At 40.5% G+C, this 17,049-nt stretch overlaps 1 protein-coding gene across 1 annotated transcript in view; it reads right to left on the bottom strand.

Moving 5' to 3' along the window:
- Positions 1 to 17,049, bottom strand: part of LOC126234353 (uncharacterized) — a 135,259-nt gene that overhangs the window by 76,950 nt on the left and 41,260 nt on the right. The gene's annotated exons all lie outside the window — the stretch shown is intronic.

Here is a 17,049-nt window from a genome sequence, read left to right as displayed (position 1 = left end):
TTGGATTGTTTGGGGGAGGAACCAAACAGCGAGGTCATCGGTTTCATCGGATTAAGGAAGGACAGGGAAGTAAGTCGGCCGTCCCCTTTCAAAGGAACCATCCCGGCATTTGCCTGGAGCGATTTAGGGAAATCACGGAAAACCTAAATCAGGATGGCCGGACGCGAGATTGAACCGTCGTCCTCCCGAATGCGAGTCCAGTGAAATTAGATCAACTACAAAAATTTTAAGGTCTTTCAAAAGCACGCCGGATTACGTACAGCGAAAAAGGAAATAATAGGTTTAAAGAAATTGTTGTATCAATCAATAAGCGAAAAGAAACGATTTCCATTTGGACTATACTTTCTCAAGCCAAGACACAGAAAGGTGTCCCCTATTGTGCGGTTTCAGTTGTCTGCAGACATTCATCAGAAAAGAGAAATATGATCGATAATTCTCAGATATCCAAACTAAGTTGGAAGGAAAACTTATTTCACTCTGTAAAGGAATATTTTTCAATAATTCGAAGACTTTCGTCAGCTGACTTGAACAATCGTTAACTGCCTGAAGAAAAAAATCTGTTGACATCGTACGGCATTAGAAAATGACTGGTCGACTGTTTCAGCATGGTAAATATTAACGAGACAGGGGAACAGTCTGCTTCTATAAGTTATATTACGACTCACAAAGTGGGTCCAACAGATATGAGACAACTGGTACACAAAAAGAAGCTAAAACAGGCCCTTTATTTAAGTGAAATACAGTAGATAAACTAAATTTAGGCAATATTGTACTAAAGTTAGGCAATATTGTAATTAGGCAATACTGTGCTATAACAATAACAACAGGATCTGTGTTACTGACAAATGTATTAATTTTGAGAATCCCTTCGATAAAAACTTTCCTTTGGGACAGAAAGTGTTCTCCAAACAAACTCTTTAAGTTATGTTAAAATACATTATGTTATTCATGAAACATTTATAATATTTGTCATTTAGCTTTAAATGTCTTTTCTCATTTTCTTTATATCTTATTTTTAGGTTCGTCCAAATACTTAGGATTTCATTATTAGAGGACTTTAATCACGTCTTGGAAATGCATACACTTCAGTGGCTAGAAGATGCACTGTGAAATAACTTTGTAACCACTAGCATTGATTGATGTTAAGTACAACATTGTTAACGTTTTTCTTATATTATTCTACCACTTGCCGCCAGGATTAGGAAGGATATTATCTGTTGATGAAGATTAATCGTTTAGATACACTTTCGTCTATACAGCTTCTGACTGTGTAACAAAATACTTTATACTTTCAATTTAACATAGATATATACCATATATCTTTCCAATGTATGGTGAGATAAAAGAAATTATTCAGATAGTGAAGGGAGACGAAAATTTAATAGTCATTAGGGACTGGAATTCGATAGTAGGAGAAGGAAGAGAAGGAAAAGTAGTAGATGAATATGGAATGGGGATGAGGAATGAAAGAGGAAGCCGACTGGTAGAATTTTTCACAGAACATAACTTAATCATAGCTAACATTTGGTTTAAGAATCATGAAAGAAGGTTGTGATCGTGGGGGAGGCCTGGAGACACTGGAAGGTTTCAGATAGATTATACAATGGTAAGACAGAGATTTAGGAACCAGGTTTTAAATTGTAAGACATTTACAGGGCAGATGTGGACTCTGACCACAATCTATCGGTTATGAACTGTGTATTAAAATTGAAGAAACGGCAAAAAGGTAGGACTTTAAGGAGATGAGACGTAGATAAACTGAAAGAACCAGAGGTTGTAGACTGTTTCAGAAAGAGCGTTAGGGAACGATTGACAGGAACAGGGAAAAGAAATACAGTAGAAGAAGAATGGGTAGCTTTGAGAGATGAAATAGTAAAGGCAGCACTGGATGAAGTAGGTAAAAAGACGAGGCCTAGCGGAAATCCTTGGTTAACATGAGAGGCACCCACATGCCTTGCTCATACTGTGGCATCAAGCAGTCAGGCCTGCAAGATGAGTGGTCTGCCAAGCGAGTGGATTCATTCTTATTTATCGAGTAACATGAACTCTCGTACTCACAATTAAGTTACAAATTATACTCCTGTATGAATAATACGCAACGGAAACACGCATCTGACTATCAGTAATTTACGGAACTCTGACTGTTCACTACGCACTGGCAATACCACATTTTCTTTCTTTTTTATTTAACGGCTTTTGTCAACACGTGGCCATCGCACTGAATATGAGTGGCGCACACATTATAAATTCTGGATATCATGACAACATACAATTCGAAGGAAAAGGCCACCAATCTTTTTCTTTTCACTATCTTATTTATTCCGATAAATTCTATAACCTAAACACACAAATTCTATAACCTACAACAATAACACGTGAGAAATTCCACCCAGTGGGCATGGCTTTACATTGGTGAGTCTCTATCCTATGGTCTCGTAATTATTTAACGCTACAGTGCACTTTCTGGATAGGATGGTGGATCTTTTATTATATCTCACACTTCGACTCTCACAATCATCATCAAGAAACTTTCCTCCAGATCGAGCGGTACAGAAGGAACAAGCATAACCCACTAATCTTTTGAAACTACCTTGCTACTCTCCCATGCAAACCACACATACCCAAATTACATGACATACACCACACTACAACATGGAATACAATACAATAAATAGTCACAACACTATCACTTTCAGCTTTCCCACTTCAATTAGTATTTATCCCAGTTTCACACGACACTGTCCCATTTTGTAATTCTGATTTCCTACTATGAACTCTGGAGATATATGCACGTCTTCCTGTGCAATGCAAGCCAAGTGGCTTTGCTGGATAGACGGCCGACTCACCTTGCTTCTCTCTCAGGGTTTGAATCTAGCGTCACACGGAATCATATCACGCAAAGTAATATTAAGAACATATTCATCACACACGCGAGTCCTCAACTGATACCATGGACGAGTACTTCTCTTTATCCTTTGTCTCATACACAGATTGAGACTCACACAGTACTCACCACGTGGAAGTACTCGTCTCTAATTTCAAGTCCTGCACACGCCATTTCTTAAATATTTCAACTTATGGTACACACGCTATTTCTTAAATATTTCAACTTATTGTACACACGCTAGTAATTCAGCTTGACTTAAGCACACGGAAGTATTTCAACTTATTGCTACACGTGGTTTCATTGTGACCGCTGGTCACTTCCGAAGATTACTACGATCCCATTAATATTACCTGCCTGACATTTAATTCTCCCCACAAAAGTTCCTGAAATAGAGAAATTATTATTTCAAACTACTCTTAAATATTCCACATGCATACCATGTCTCCACTCTTTTGTCTTTACGAAGCACACCTAAGACAGTTCTTAACAGCACAAGATCCAGCGGCAGAGTGCTGAAACATGGCCGTTCTTCAGGTTCTCTCGCACCTCTGTCGAGGTGGGGGAAGACCATGCAACCGTATTGGTCAGCCACATTTCAGGCGCTCAAAGCTCCAGTAAGTTTCATCTCTTTGGTTCGACCAAAGGTGGCCAAAGGATCGTCTCAAAGATGATCATATATTCACATTCACTATCTGCGGTTAGCAGACGACCATACATTCATTCATTTCACAGATCTCACCAAACTGGATGTAGGGATTTATTTTGTGGGAGTGCACATGTGATCAATTAAATAAATAAATTGTCATTCTTTCCCACACTGGTATCCGGCTTCGCTGTATTAATTGAAATTGAGTTATTATTAGAAAAAAATGTGTTGTTCTGACAAAAATTATGAAGTATGTTGTACCTATTTTCAATGTCGGGCGGTACTGTACCCTTTCAAACAAAAGAGATATTAAATTTAATTGATGAAAGGAGAAAATATAAAAATGCAATAAATGAAGCAGGCAAAAAGGAATACAAACCTCTCAAAAATGAGATCGACAGGAAGTGCAAAATGGCTAATCAGGGATAGCTAGAGGACAAATGTAAGGTTGTGGAGGCATATATCACTAGGGGTAAGATAGATACTGCCTACAGGAAAATTAAAGAGACCTTTGGAGAAAAGAGAACCACTTGTATAAATATCAAGAACTCAGATGGAAAACCAGTTCTAAGCAAAGAAGCGAAAGCAGGAATGTGGAATGTGTATATAGAGGGTCTACACAAGCGCGATGTACTTGAGGGCAGTATTATGGAAATGGAAGAGGATGTAGGTGAAGATGAAATGGGAGATACGATACTGCGTGAAGAATTAGACAGAGCACTGAAAGACCTAAGTCGGAACAAGGACCCGGGAGTAGACAATATTCCATTAGAACTACTGATAGTCTTGGGAGAGCCAGCCCTGACAAAACTCCACCATCTGGTGAGCAAAATGTATGTTGCGAAATACACCCAGTCTTCAAGAATAATATAATAATACCAATCCCAAAGAAAGCAGGTGTTGACAGATGTGAAAATTACCAAACTATCAGCTTAATAAGTCACAGCTGCAAAATACTAAGGAGAATTCTTTACAGACGAATGGAAAAACTGGTAGAAGCCGACCTTGGGGAAGATCAGTTTGGATTCCGTAGAAATGTTGGAACACGTGAGGCAATACTGACCCTACTACTTATCTTAGGAGATGGATTAAGGAAAGGCGAACCTACGTTTCTAGCATTTGTAGACTTAGAGAAAGCATTTGACAATGTTGACTGGAATGCTCTCTTTCAAATTCTGAAGGTGGCAGGGGTAAAATACAGGGAGCGAAAGGCTATTTACATTTGTACAGAAACCAGATGGCAGTTATAAGAGTCAAGGGGCATGAAAGGGAAGCAGTGGTTGGAAACTGAGTGAGACAGGGTTGTAGCCTCTCCCCGATGTTATTCAATCTGTATATTGAGCAAGCAGTGAAGGAAACAAAAGAAAATTTGGAGTAGGAATTAAAATTCATGGAGAAGAAATAAAAACTTTGAGGTTTGCCAATGGCACCGTAAGTCTGCCAGAGATAGCAAAGGACCCGGAAGAGCAGTTGAACGGAATGGAAAGTGTCTTGAAAGGGGGATATAAGACGAACATCAACGAAAGCAAAACGAGGATAATGGAATGCAATCTAATTAAATCAGGTAACACTGAGGGAATCAGATTAGGAAATGAGGGGCTCCGGAAAGGCTCAAAATCATGAAAAGTTCAATTTTTACTTTTTTGCGTTTTCTGAATCTGCAAATTATTACCTTTTAATAGATATTTAATTTATTCAATTCCGAAGACTACAACTATTTTAAATTTTTTTTTGAAATGTGTTCTAGATGGGCGTGACTCACTGTGGCGCTGTTAAACTGCTGTCAAATGGTGTTATTATTAACGTCCGTGTTCATCAGGTACATTTTAGTGATGTGAGATAAAGTATGTGTTGTGGCTAACCTGTGATGGTTCAATATATATCGTTGGTGTGATTGTCGATTGTTTCATGTTTATTTACTCTGTCGTTATCTCGAAAATATTCGTAATTAATACTGTTTCTTGAGTCTCTGTTTTGTTGAAGTATAATAATGCGTAAAAGTAAAGTTATTAGAAATCCTGTGAAGGCTTTTAAGAAAAGGAAAAATGTTGGAAAGCCAAAGGTATGTGTTATTACTGTAAACAATAAAGACGATGAAAATCCCCAACATAGCTTGTGTCCCAAAGAAGAAGACAGTTGGTGTAAATATAACAAAGGATTGCTAACTGGTGAAGTGTACACTCATAAGCATAGTCTGCCTCATGCAATAATGGAGGTGATAAAACCTATTTTCAGAGACTTAGCAGCACCTGAACTGTTGAAAAAGTGTATTCACGGAAAAACTCAAAACCCCAATGAAAGTGTAAATAGTGTTATATGGTCGAGAATCCCCAAGACTGTATTTGTTGGAATAGAAACACTTCACTTTGGTGTGTATGATGCTGTTGCGACTTTCAATGATGGCAACATTGTAAGGTGCAAGGTATTTAAAAATATGGGAATGAAGATAGGTTCTAACATGGTACGAGCGATGCTTGCTTTAGACAAGGAACGCCTTCGGGCTGCAGACAGGGCTGTAAAGAGTCTAGAAATACAAGCAAGAGTAAACAGGAGGAGGAACAAGAGGAAGCTGGAGGAGGAGTTTGCAGAGGATGAAGACAATCCATCCTATGGACCTGGAATGCACTAAAAAGTTAATCCAATCTTTGTCGCTCGATTCCCAAAACTTTTATTTTCTCATACTAAATACATGTTTTCTAAGGATCTTCCAAACATATTTGTTTCAAACTTTCAGTAAATGTTACACAGTACCTTCTGCATAATTTAACACAGCCTTTTTCCAAAAAACTGTATATTTTTGAATATATAAATAAAAAATTGCAAAAAAATGTTGTGAATTTTCATTACAATTGAAAAAAATCATCTTTAATAACTGAACTAAAATTTTGTAAAATCCCTGTGTTAAGTTGTAGCCCATATTCCAATAAATAATCTGTAAAAAGTTCAACTTCGTACCTCAAATACTTCGTGAGGAAAGATGTAATTTATAAGCGTTATTTTAACATTGCAAGTATAGGGCGTTCCGGAGCCCCTTAAAGTAGTCGATGACTTTTGCTGTTTGGGTATCAAAATAACTGATGGTCGAAGTGGAGAGGATATAAAATGTAGACTGGCAAAAGCAAGAAAAGAGTTTCTGAAGAAGAGAAATATGTTAACATAGAGTAAGGATTTAAGTGTCAGGAAGTCGTTTCTGAAAGTATTTGTATGGAGTGTAGCCATGTATGGAAGTGAAACATGGACGATAAATAGTTTGGACAAGAAGAGAATAGAAGCTTTCGAAATGTGGTGCTACAGAAGAATGCTGTAGATTAAATGGGTATATCATTTAACTATTGAGGTACTGAATAGAATTGGGGAGAAGAGGAATTTGTGGCACAATTTGACAAGAAGAAGGGATCGGTTGGTAGGACATGTTCTGAGGCTTCAAGCGATCACCAATTTTGTATTGGAGGGCAGAGTGGAGCGTGAAAATCGTAGAGGGAGACCAAGCGATGAATACACTAAACAAATTCAGAAGGATGTAGGGTGCGATAGTCACTCGGAGATGAAGAAGTTTGCACAGGATAGAGTAGCATGGAGAGCTGCATCAAGCCAGTCGCTGGGCTGAAGACCACAACAACATCTTTCAAACACTTATTTTAAAAATATTTCTCGAATTTTTCAGTTCGTTCTCGTCAAGTCCTCTTGTAGAACTCTACTTCTGCTTCTTTGTGTCAAGCTACACGTAAGAAAGCATGGGCACATGTGAGCAGGAGCAGCACATATGCACACCTTCCATTCGTCAGACAGTGGCGAGTGTAGCTGACGGCAGCGCTGCGGAGGCTTGCTTGGGATGATGTCATCATGCATCTCCCCTCCCCATAGCCAAGCCTCTTTCCTGAAAACAGGCCCATCAGAGAGCTTCTGCGTCAACAGGTACATATTTAGAACTTCAGATCTTAGCCCAGGTAACATCGTACAGTCACACCTGTTGAAGTCACACTATTTTCTTGGAAGCAGGCAAGGCAGAGAGCTTCTAAGCCAAAAAAACACACTATGGAATACCAATCACAGGCCAGGTTTTACCAGACATTAAAACGAAACTTCTAATCATTATGTAGCCCGGACCCGCCACCTTGTCAGCATTCACAAGACCAACACAGCTTCGTTACCAGAAAACGCGAACAGTTTCATCAGCATTTGCAGCAAGGCAGCCAGATGTGTCAACACATACAGTTGCGAACCGATTATTAGCGCGCACACCTCTAGCCCGTCTTCCACTCACGGCACAGTATCGGCGCGCACGGCTCGACCGATACCGTCAGGGGATCACTAGGAAGATTGAAGGGCGCACCGTGGTCTTCAGCAATGGAAGCAGATTATGGCTGCACGCAAGTGACAGTCGTCTGAAAGTATGATGTACACCTGGTCCGCACTGTCTCGTAGAGTTCATTCGTACAAGACGTACTGACCCCACCCCAGGCCTTATGGTGTGGGGTGCAATAACCTACAACTCTCGATAACCTTTGGTGTTCCTGGAGGGGACGCTAACCAGCGCTCAGTACGTGCAGAATTTTGTTAGACCCGTTCTTTTGCCGTACTTGCAACAGAATGGTGACGTGTTGTTCCAACAGGATAATACTCGCCCACGCAAACCTGTGAAACTCAACGTGCTCTGCAAGACGTGCAGCACCTTCCCTGGCCAACGCGATCTCCGCACTTGTCTCCAATCGAGCACATGTGGGATATGACGGAACGAGAAGTAACTCGTGAGTCTCATCAACCAACAACTTTACAAAACTATGTAAACAGGTCCATCAGGCGTGGAATAACGTACCCCCAGGACATTATTCGCCATCTGTATGATCAACTGGATGCCAGAACCAGCGCCTGCATTGCTGCCCGTGGAAGCTACATCACTTTCAAGTAAAGGTGTTTCAGCATGGGCCGATACCTGGTGCCCTTGAACCGTTTGTGCTATTGATCACTAATATAAATGTAATCATTTCATATTCCATATGCAACAATAAATCTTGAGATAACTGAAAAACTGTAAAAGGGTGTACTAATTTTTTTCTGACGTTGTATAACTGACGTTACTGACTGAATAATAAAGCTTTTTTATTAGTTTTGACCAAGACTGTACTTGATGTGTTCCGCTGGTGCTATAAAAACGAACCTTTGAGGAGTGCTGAGGCGACATTAGATTATGGTGCCAACGCTCTCTGAAAAAGTTTCCTTTGCTTTTCATAAACAACTAAATAATACCAGGGATCTCAGATCGATTCCATATTCCTAGATTTCCAGAAGGCTTTTGATACCGTCCCTCACAAGCGACTATTCATCAAATTGCGTTTATATGGAGTATCGTCTTCTCAGTTGTGTGACTGGATTCCTGATTTCCTCTCAGGGAGGTCACAGTTCGTAGTGATAGACGGTAAATCATCGAGTAGAACAGAAGTGATATCTGGCTTTCCGCACGGTAGTGTCATAGGCTCCCTGCTGTTCCTGATTTACATAAATGATGTAGGTTATAATCTGAGTAGCCCCCTCAGATTGTTTGCAGATGACGCTGTAATTTATCGTCTAGTAAAATGATCAGATGATCAATTCCAATTACAAAATGATCTAGAGAGTATTTCTGCATGGTGCGAAAAGTGGCAATCGGCACTACATAAAGAAAAGTGCGAGGTCATCCACATGGGTACCTAAAGAAACCCGATAAATTTAGGGTATACGATAAGTCGCACAACTCTAAGGGCTATCAATTCGACTAAATACCTAGGAATTACAATTACGAGCAACTTAAATTGGGAAGACCACATAGATAATATTGTGGGGAAGGCGAAACAAACATAATTTAAAAGAATTTTTGGTGGCCAACGCCTTCTATTCCATCCATGAATTTCTCAACAAGTACAGTAGACCATTTCAATGAAAATTTATTATACTTTAATTTTTGACAATACTTGATTGTGTGAATGATGGATGTACGGAAAGCAGATGTAAGTCTTAAGTCCGTAAATAGTGGAAGTTTAATTTTAAATCTTGCACATAATTCGACTGTTCTTAACTGAAGATCATTGAAATGAGTAATTTACTTTAATTTTTCACAATACTTGGTTGTAATAGCCAAGTAACCAGCTACTGTGTGAATGATGGAGTTAATGAAAGTAGATGTAAGTATTAAACCTGTAAATATTATAAGTTTAATTTTAATTCATGTACATAATTTTACTATTTATTGACTGAGGATCATTAAAATTAATGAAACTCAAGTTTTTCTAATTAAATTTTTGTAATGTGTTTGTCTGACATGTTCCACACCCAGGAGGAACCCCTCTTTTGTGGGTCTATGAAATGAATAATTAATCTAATCTAATCTAAAAGACTGCGCTTTGTTGGCAGATCACTTAGAAGACGCGACAAACCCACTAAAGAGACAGCCTACATTACACTTGTCCTTCCTCTGCTGGAATATTGCTGCGCGGTATGGGATCCTTACCAGGTAGGATTGACGGAGGACATGGAAAAGTGCAAAGAAGGGCAGCTCGTTTCGTGTTATCACGCAATAGGGATGAGAGTGTCACTAATATGATACGCGAGTTGGGGTGGCAGTCACTAAAACAAAGGTGGTTTTCTTTGCGGCGAGATCTATTTACGAAATTTCAATCACCAACTTTCTCTTCCGAATGCGAAAATATTTTGTTGACACCCACCTACGTAGGGAGAAATGATCATCATAATAAAATAAGACAAATCAGAGCTCGAGCGGAAAGATTGAGGTGTTGCTTTTTCCCACGCACCATTAGAGAGTGGAATGGTAGAGAAGTAGTACGAAAATGGTTCGATGAACCCTCTGCCAGTCACTTAAGTGTGAATTGCAGAGTAACCATGTAAATGTAGACCAATTTATATGTCTAGCCACAGACGCTGCAATCTCCGGCACTCTGTCACAACAAACCATATTAAAATGATGCGATTTCGAGGTACCTCTAATGCAACACATCATGCAAACTACATACTTTTGTAATTCGGAAGTATAACTACGAGAAGCACCAAATGTGACATGTTAGCTTCATAAAACTTGAAATCAACATGGAAGTTGCTCGATTTGCTTCTCTGAAATACATTCCACATCCTCTTAGGTGTATTACTATGCTAGACAAGGTTACACATACAGGAAAGTTCGATCTCTGTCGCAGACGAAAATTCGATCTACGCACAAAAAAAACCTACCCACTTTCCTGTCTGTTGAGCTGCGTGGCTGTGGATTATATTATTTGAATAAACATAGCAACCAGCCACATTTTTATGTATTTTTATTTTAGCTAATAGGCATTTCGGGCTTTCACACATCTTCAGAAGGCATAACACATATTTAAGTCTTCAGTCAGTGTATAGTTACGACATCGACAGCAAACTGGATGCTGCAACTGCCTCTCTACTCTGCTTCCTGTTATTCCGATTCTCGCCGTTACGGATGGGACACAAGCACTTTGTCACTTCTATTTTACACAAATCAGCCCAGTATGCGCCATGTATCGGCCTAAGACTGAAAAGGGTGTAAATTTTTAACACCAAGACGGTATGTCACGCTTATGCGGGTGACATTAGTTTAACTGTGAACGATAATCACGAGATACACATGGCCAAATGCATTATCAAAGACCGTTGTCACGCTGCAGGGGCAAATATTAACATCCAGAAATCACGACCACTGGAACTAGGTCGACGGATTGAAAATATCAGCCAACTCAAAGACGTAAGCACCGATAATTGGACACACAAGCTGAACATACTTCGAGCGACAATTAAAGAACATAAAGCGAGAACGCTAGGCAGCTTTCGAATGGCGGATTTCGTTATTGTGTGTATTGTGTGCGTGTGTGTATTGAACTGGGGACCTAGAAACGACGGAGAGGTTTCGTCCCGCCGTAGCCCTCAGTGACGCGCCCCTCCGCCGCTCCACACCGAACCCAGGGTTACTGTGCGGTTCGGCCCCCAGTGGACCCCCTCTGGGAACGTCTTATACCAGGCGAGTGTAACCCCAGATATTTGCGTGGTAGAGTAATTATGGTGTACGCGTACGCGGAGACAGTGTTTGCGCAGCAATCGCCAACATAGTGTAACTGAGACGGAGTAAGGGTAACCAGCCCGCATTCGCCGAGGCAGATGGAAAACCGCCTTCAAAACCATCCACAGGGTGGCCGGCACACCGGACCTCGACACTAATCCGCCGGGCGGATTTGTACCGGGGACCGGCACGCCTTCCCGCTCGGGAAGCAACGCGTTAGACCGCGCTGCTAGCCGAGCGGGCTACGAATTTCGTTAACATGTATGTCATTAGGACAATCAATTATTACGTAGAAGCTGCCTTACCAATACAAACAACAACTGCTAAGGAAATCCGCAGTATAGCGTGTTGGTACGTCTGGTGAGCTAATATTTTCAAGACTGCTTTTAACATTGCCACTTTAAACCGGATTGGAGGTCTCTTAGAGATCAAGGACGTCATTCCGCAAGCAATAGCTCCTTTTCTAAAGGAAAGTCGTAAAATGCTATATATAAACAACAGTGTCATGAAAAATGCTTATTTACACTATTGAAAACAGCGACCAGCCTGCCCCAATCAACGAAACTGGATTATGTGGGACGATATTTCTTGGAACTCTGTTATTTTCAAGAAGTACGAAATCGACCTACCACGAACGTTAACGACACCATTCCCATTAGGAAAAAATTAAAATCCGTTTAACTCCAAGCTCGTTATGTCTACAATGCCACTGCGTTGGTTCTCCACCATTCAGGTTTAGTGAGCAGAGATGAGACCGAACTTGGAAATGGACAAGGAAGAAAGCGGCAACCATAATCAGAACCACAGAATCACAAGTAAACATCGATCACAATATCAAAGCTGACTTGATTTGGCATCCCAACCGGAGACTGATAGCGTGACTTGGATGCTGGGACAATGGGTTTATTACCCGATATCAAAGGGAGACTTTTAACTGGTAGATTTTATCCAATTTTTAGAGACAGAACACTTTGAGTTGTCATGAAAACCTACAGATAAGGAGTGGATGTAAAATTATCTCGCAAACACACCGCAGACTTAATATCGCTCTCCACTAGAGACTGATAGTTTTTCGCAACTCGCTTACTTATATTTGAGAGCCATATTGTGTTGACTATTACGATTATATTCTATTCAAAAATAAAAAAAGATAAAAGAGAGGAAGACGAAGAAGGACAGAATTTGGTTTATTCAGGTAGAAGAAACTGCAAGGACAGTGTCGTAGTAAAAATCAGCTTCCAATACTGTGGCACTAGAGAACGGACACTTTTATGTTGCGTATTCGATCTAAGAAGAAGAGGTGACTCGAAATTTTATTTCTTTCAGTTTATTTGCTCATAAATGAAGAATTGAGATTATTTTCAATACTTATAGTAAAGGAAAACACTTTCGTTTTTCACTATAAGTAATACTATCCGAAAGAAGTAAATCATCATCATCATCATTTATTGCATTAACGGGCCTTTGAGGCTAACAGCAGAAGAACAATAGGGAAAAAACATTACAAACACATAAACCCAAATAAAAGGAACGGTCTCTAGCACCATCCTCCAAGGCCGCCGGTTGTACTTCTTGAAGGATCGTCGTCACTGCTTGTGACTCTCTCGGGCTTTTCCCGTGGATTGAGAGTGGAGGACTCTCTCAGGAAGGGATCCATCCGCGCGTAAGATGTGGCCAGACCACTGTAGTCACCTCTGTCCCAATATTCGTCCAATATGTGGCTTTCCAGACCTCTGGTACAGGTCTTCTTTCTTTCTTCTTTCCCATTTACTTTCCATGTTATTGTAGACGGGTCCATAGATCTTCCGAAGTACCTTTCTTTCAAATGCACATATTGAATCTTCTGTCGTTGCTCATGTCGCCCAAGTTTCACAGCCGTATAAAAGTACTGGCCTCACCAGTCTCTTGTACAGATGGACTTCGTTCTTCTGATATATCAGACCAGATTTAAAAAGATTGTTCAGACTAAAGAAAACGAGATTAGCACTTGTTATGCGTTGATGTACTTCTTTCGTCACTTCACTTTTGTTGGTTAATATTGAGCCGAGGTACTTGAACTCTTCAACTCATTCGAAGCAATGGCAGGGGGGAGAAATCGAAGACGTGATACTCAAAGATATTTAGTTTTGTACTCGGAATCGGCAAGTATCAGCACACATTTGCTCCAGAGTGTCACCAAGGATCACAACATCGTCAGCAAATTCCAGAATTGTGTCCGCTCCCACCATCTCCATTTCTCTGGCTCGGCAAGTGTCACGGCTTACTTTTCCCAAGCCAAATTTGAATAACATTGGCGCCAATGGATCTTCTTGTCTCAATCCAATTTGGATATTGAAAGGTTGTGATAGTTGGTTGCCAAGCAGTACTTTAGAAGTTGACTGGGAGTAGCAAGCTGCAATTAGACGGATGTATTTCCGTTGGATGCCAAGTTCCTCTAACGTTTCGCATAATGTGACGCGGTCAATGCTGCCATCAGCTGCTGTTGAGAGACCAGACAAACATCTGGTTCCTGAAGAGGGGCAGCAGCCGTTTCAGTAGTTGTAGGGGCAACAGTCTGTATGATTGACTGATCTGGCCTTGCAACACTAACCAAAACGGCCTTGCTGTGCTGGTACTGCGAACGGCTGAAAGCAAGGGGAAACTACAGCCGTAATTTTTCCCGAGGGCATGCATCTTTACTGTATGGTTAAATGATGATGGCGTCCTCTTGGGTAAAATATTCCGGAGGTAAAATAGTCCCCCATTCGGATCTCCGGGCGGGGACTACTCAAGACGACGTCGTTATCAGGAGAAAGAAAACTGGCGTTCTGCGGATCGGAGTGTGGAATGTCAGATCCCTTAATCGGGCAGGTAGGTTAGAAAATTTAAAAAGGGAAATGGATAGGTTAAAGTTAGATATAGTGGGAATTAGTGAAGTTCTGTGGCAGGAGGAACAAGACATTTGGTCAGGTGAATACAGGGTTATAAATACAAAATCAAATAGGGGTAATGCAGGAGTAGCTTTAATAATGAATAAAAAAATAGGAGTGCGGGTAAGCTACTACAAACAGCATAGTGAACGCATTATTGTGGCCAAGATAGACCCGAAGCCCATGTCTACTACAGTAGTACAAGTTTATATGCCAACTAGCTCTGCAGATGATGAAGAAATTGATGAAATGTATGATGAGATAAAAGACATTATTCAGGTAGTGAAGGGAGACGAAAATTTAATAGTTATGGGTGACTGGAATTCGAGAGTAGTAAAAGGGAGAGAAGGAAACATAGTGGGTGAATATGGATTGATGGAGAGAAATGAAAGAGGAAGCCGACTGGTAGAATTTTGCACAGAGCATAACTTAATCATAGTTAACACTTGGTTCAAGAATCATAAAAGAAGGTTGTATACGTGGAAGAATCCTGGAGATACTAGAAGGTATCAGATAGGTTATATAATGGTAAGACAGAGATTTAGGAACCAGGTTTTAAATTGTAAGACATTTCCAGGGGCAGATGTGGACTCTGACCACAATCTATTGGTTATGAACTGTAGATTAAAACTGAAAAAACTGAAAAAAGGTGGGAATTTAAAGAGATGGGACCTGGATAAACTGACTAAACCAGAGGTTGTAGAGAGTTTCAGGGAGAGCATAACGGAACAATTGACAGGAATGGGGGAAAGAAATATAGTAGAAGAAGAATGGGTAGCTCTGAGGGATGAAGTAGTGAAGGCAGCAGAGGATCAAGTAGGTAAAAAGACGAGGGCTAGTAGAAATCCTTGGGTAAAAGAAGAAATATTGAATTTAATTGATGAAAGGAGAAAATATAAAAACGCAGTAAATGAAGCAGGCAAAAGGTAAAACAAACGTCTCAAAAATGAGATCGACAGGAAGTGCAAAATGGCTAAGCAGGGATGGCTAGAGGACAAATGTAAGGATGTAGAGGCTTATCTCAGTAGGGGAAATTATTGAGACCTTTGGAGAAAAGAGAACCACTTGTATGAACATCAAGAGCTCAGATGGAAACCCAGTCCTAAGCAAAGAAGGGAAAGCAGAAAGGTGGAAGGAGTATATAGAGGCTCTATACAAGGGCGATGTACTTGAGGACAATATTACGGAAATGGAAGAGGATGTAGACAAAGATGAAGTGGGAGATACGATACTGCGTGAAGAATTAGACAGAGCACTGAAAGACCTGAGTCGAAACAAGGCCCCGGAAGTAGACAACATTCCATTGGAACTACTGACGGCCTTGGGAGAGCCAGTCCTGACAAAACTCTACCATCTGGTGAGCAAGATGTATGAGACAGGCGAAATACCCTCAGACTTCAAGAAGAATATAATAATTCCAATCCCAAAGAAAGCAGGTGTTGACAGATGTGAAAATTACCGAACTATCAGCTTAATAAGTCACAGCTGCAAAATACTAACGCGAATTCTTTACAGACGAATGGAAAAACTGGTAGAAGCCGACCTCGGCGAAGATCAGTTTGGATTCCGCAGAAATGCTGGAACACGTGAGGCAATACTGACCCTACGACTTATCTTAGAAAATAGATTAAGTAAAGGCAAACCTACATTTCTAGCATTTGTAGACTTAGAGAAAGCTTTTGACAATGTTGACTGGAATACTCTCTTTCCAATTCTAAAGGTGGCAGGGGTAAAATACAGGTAGCGAAAGGCTATTTACAATTTGGACAGAAACCAGATGGCAGTTATGAGAGTCGAGGGGCATGAAAGGGAAGCAGTGGTTGGGAAGGGAGTAAGACAGGGTTGTAGCCTCTCCCCGATGTTATTCAATCTGTATATTGAGCAAGCAGTGAAGGAAACAAAAGAAAAATTCGGAGTAGGTATTAAAGTCCATGGAGAAAAAATAAAAACGTTGAGGTTCGCCGATGACATTGTAATTCTGTCAGAGACAGCAAAGGACTTGGAACAGCTGTTGAACGGAATGGACAGAGTCTTGAAATGGGGGTGATGCTGAGGGAATTAGATTAGGAAATAAGACACTTAAAGTAGTAAAGGAACTTTGCTATTTGGGGAGCAAAATAACTTATGATGGTCAAAGTAGAGAGGATATAAAATGTAGACTGGCAATGGCAATGAAAGCGTTTCTGAAGAAGAGAAATTTGTTAACATCGGGTATAGATTTAAGTGTCAGGAAGTCGTTTCTGAAAGTATTTGTATGGAGTGTAGCCATGTATGGAAGTGAAACGTGGACGATAAATAGTTTGGACAAGAAGAGAATAGAAGCTTTCGAAATGTGGTGCTACAGAAGAATGCTGAATATTAGATGGGTAGATCACATAACTAATGAGGAGGTATTGAATAGAATTGGGGAGAAGAGGAGCTTGTGGCACAACTTGACAAGAAGAAGGGACCGGTTGGTAGGACATGTTCTGAGGCATCAAGGTATCACAAATTTAGCATTGGAGGGCAGCGTGGAGGGTAAAAATCGTAGAGGGAGACCAAGAGATGAATA

The sequence above is a fragment of the Schistocerca nitens genome, chromosome 2 (genome assembly GCF_023898315.1).
Source record: "Schistocerca nitens isolate TAMUIC-IGC-003100 chromosome 2, iqSchNite1.1, whole genome shotgun sequence".
Lineage (NCBI taxonomy): Eukaryota > Metazoa > Arthropoda > Insecta > Orthoptera > Acrididae > Schistocerca > Schistocerca nitens.
Note: the sequence above shows the minus strand (reverse complement) of the source record. Positions and strands in the feature narration are given on the sequence as shown.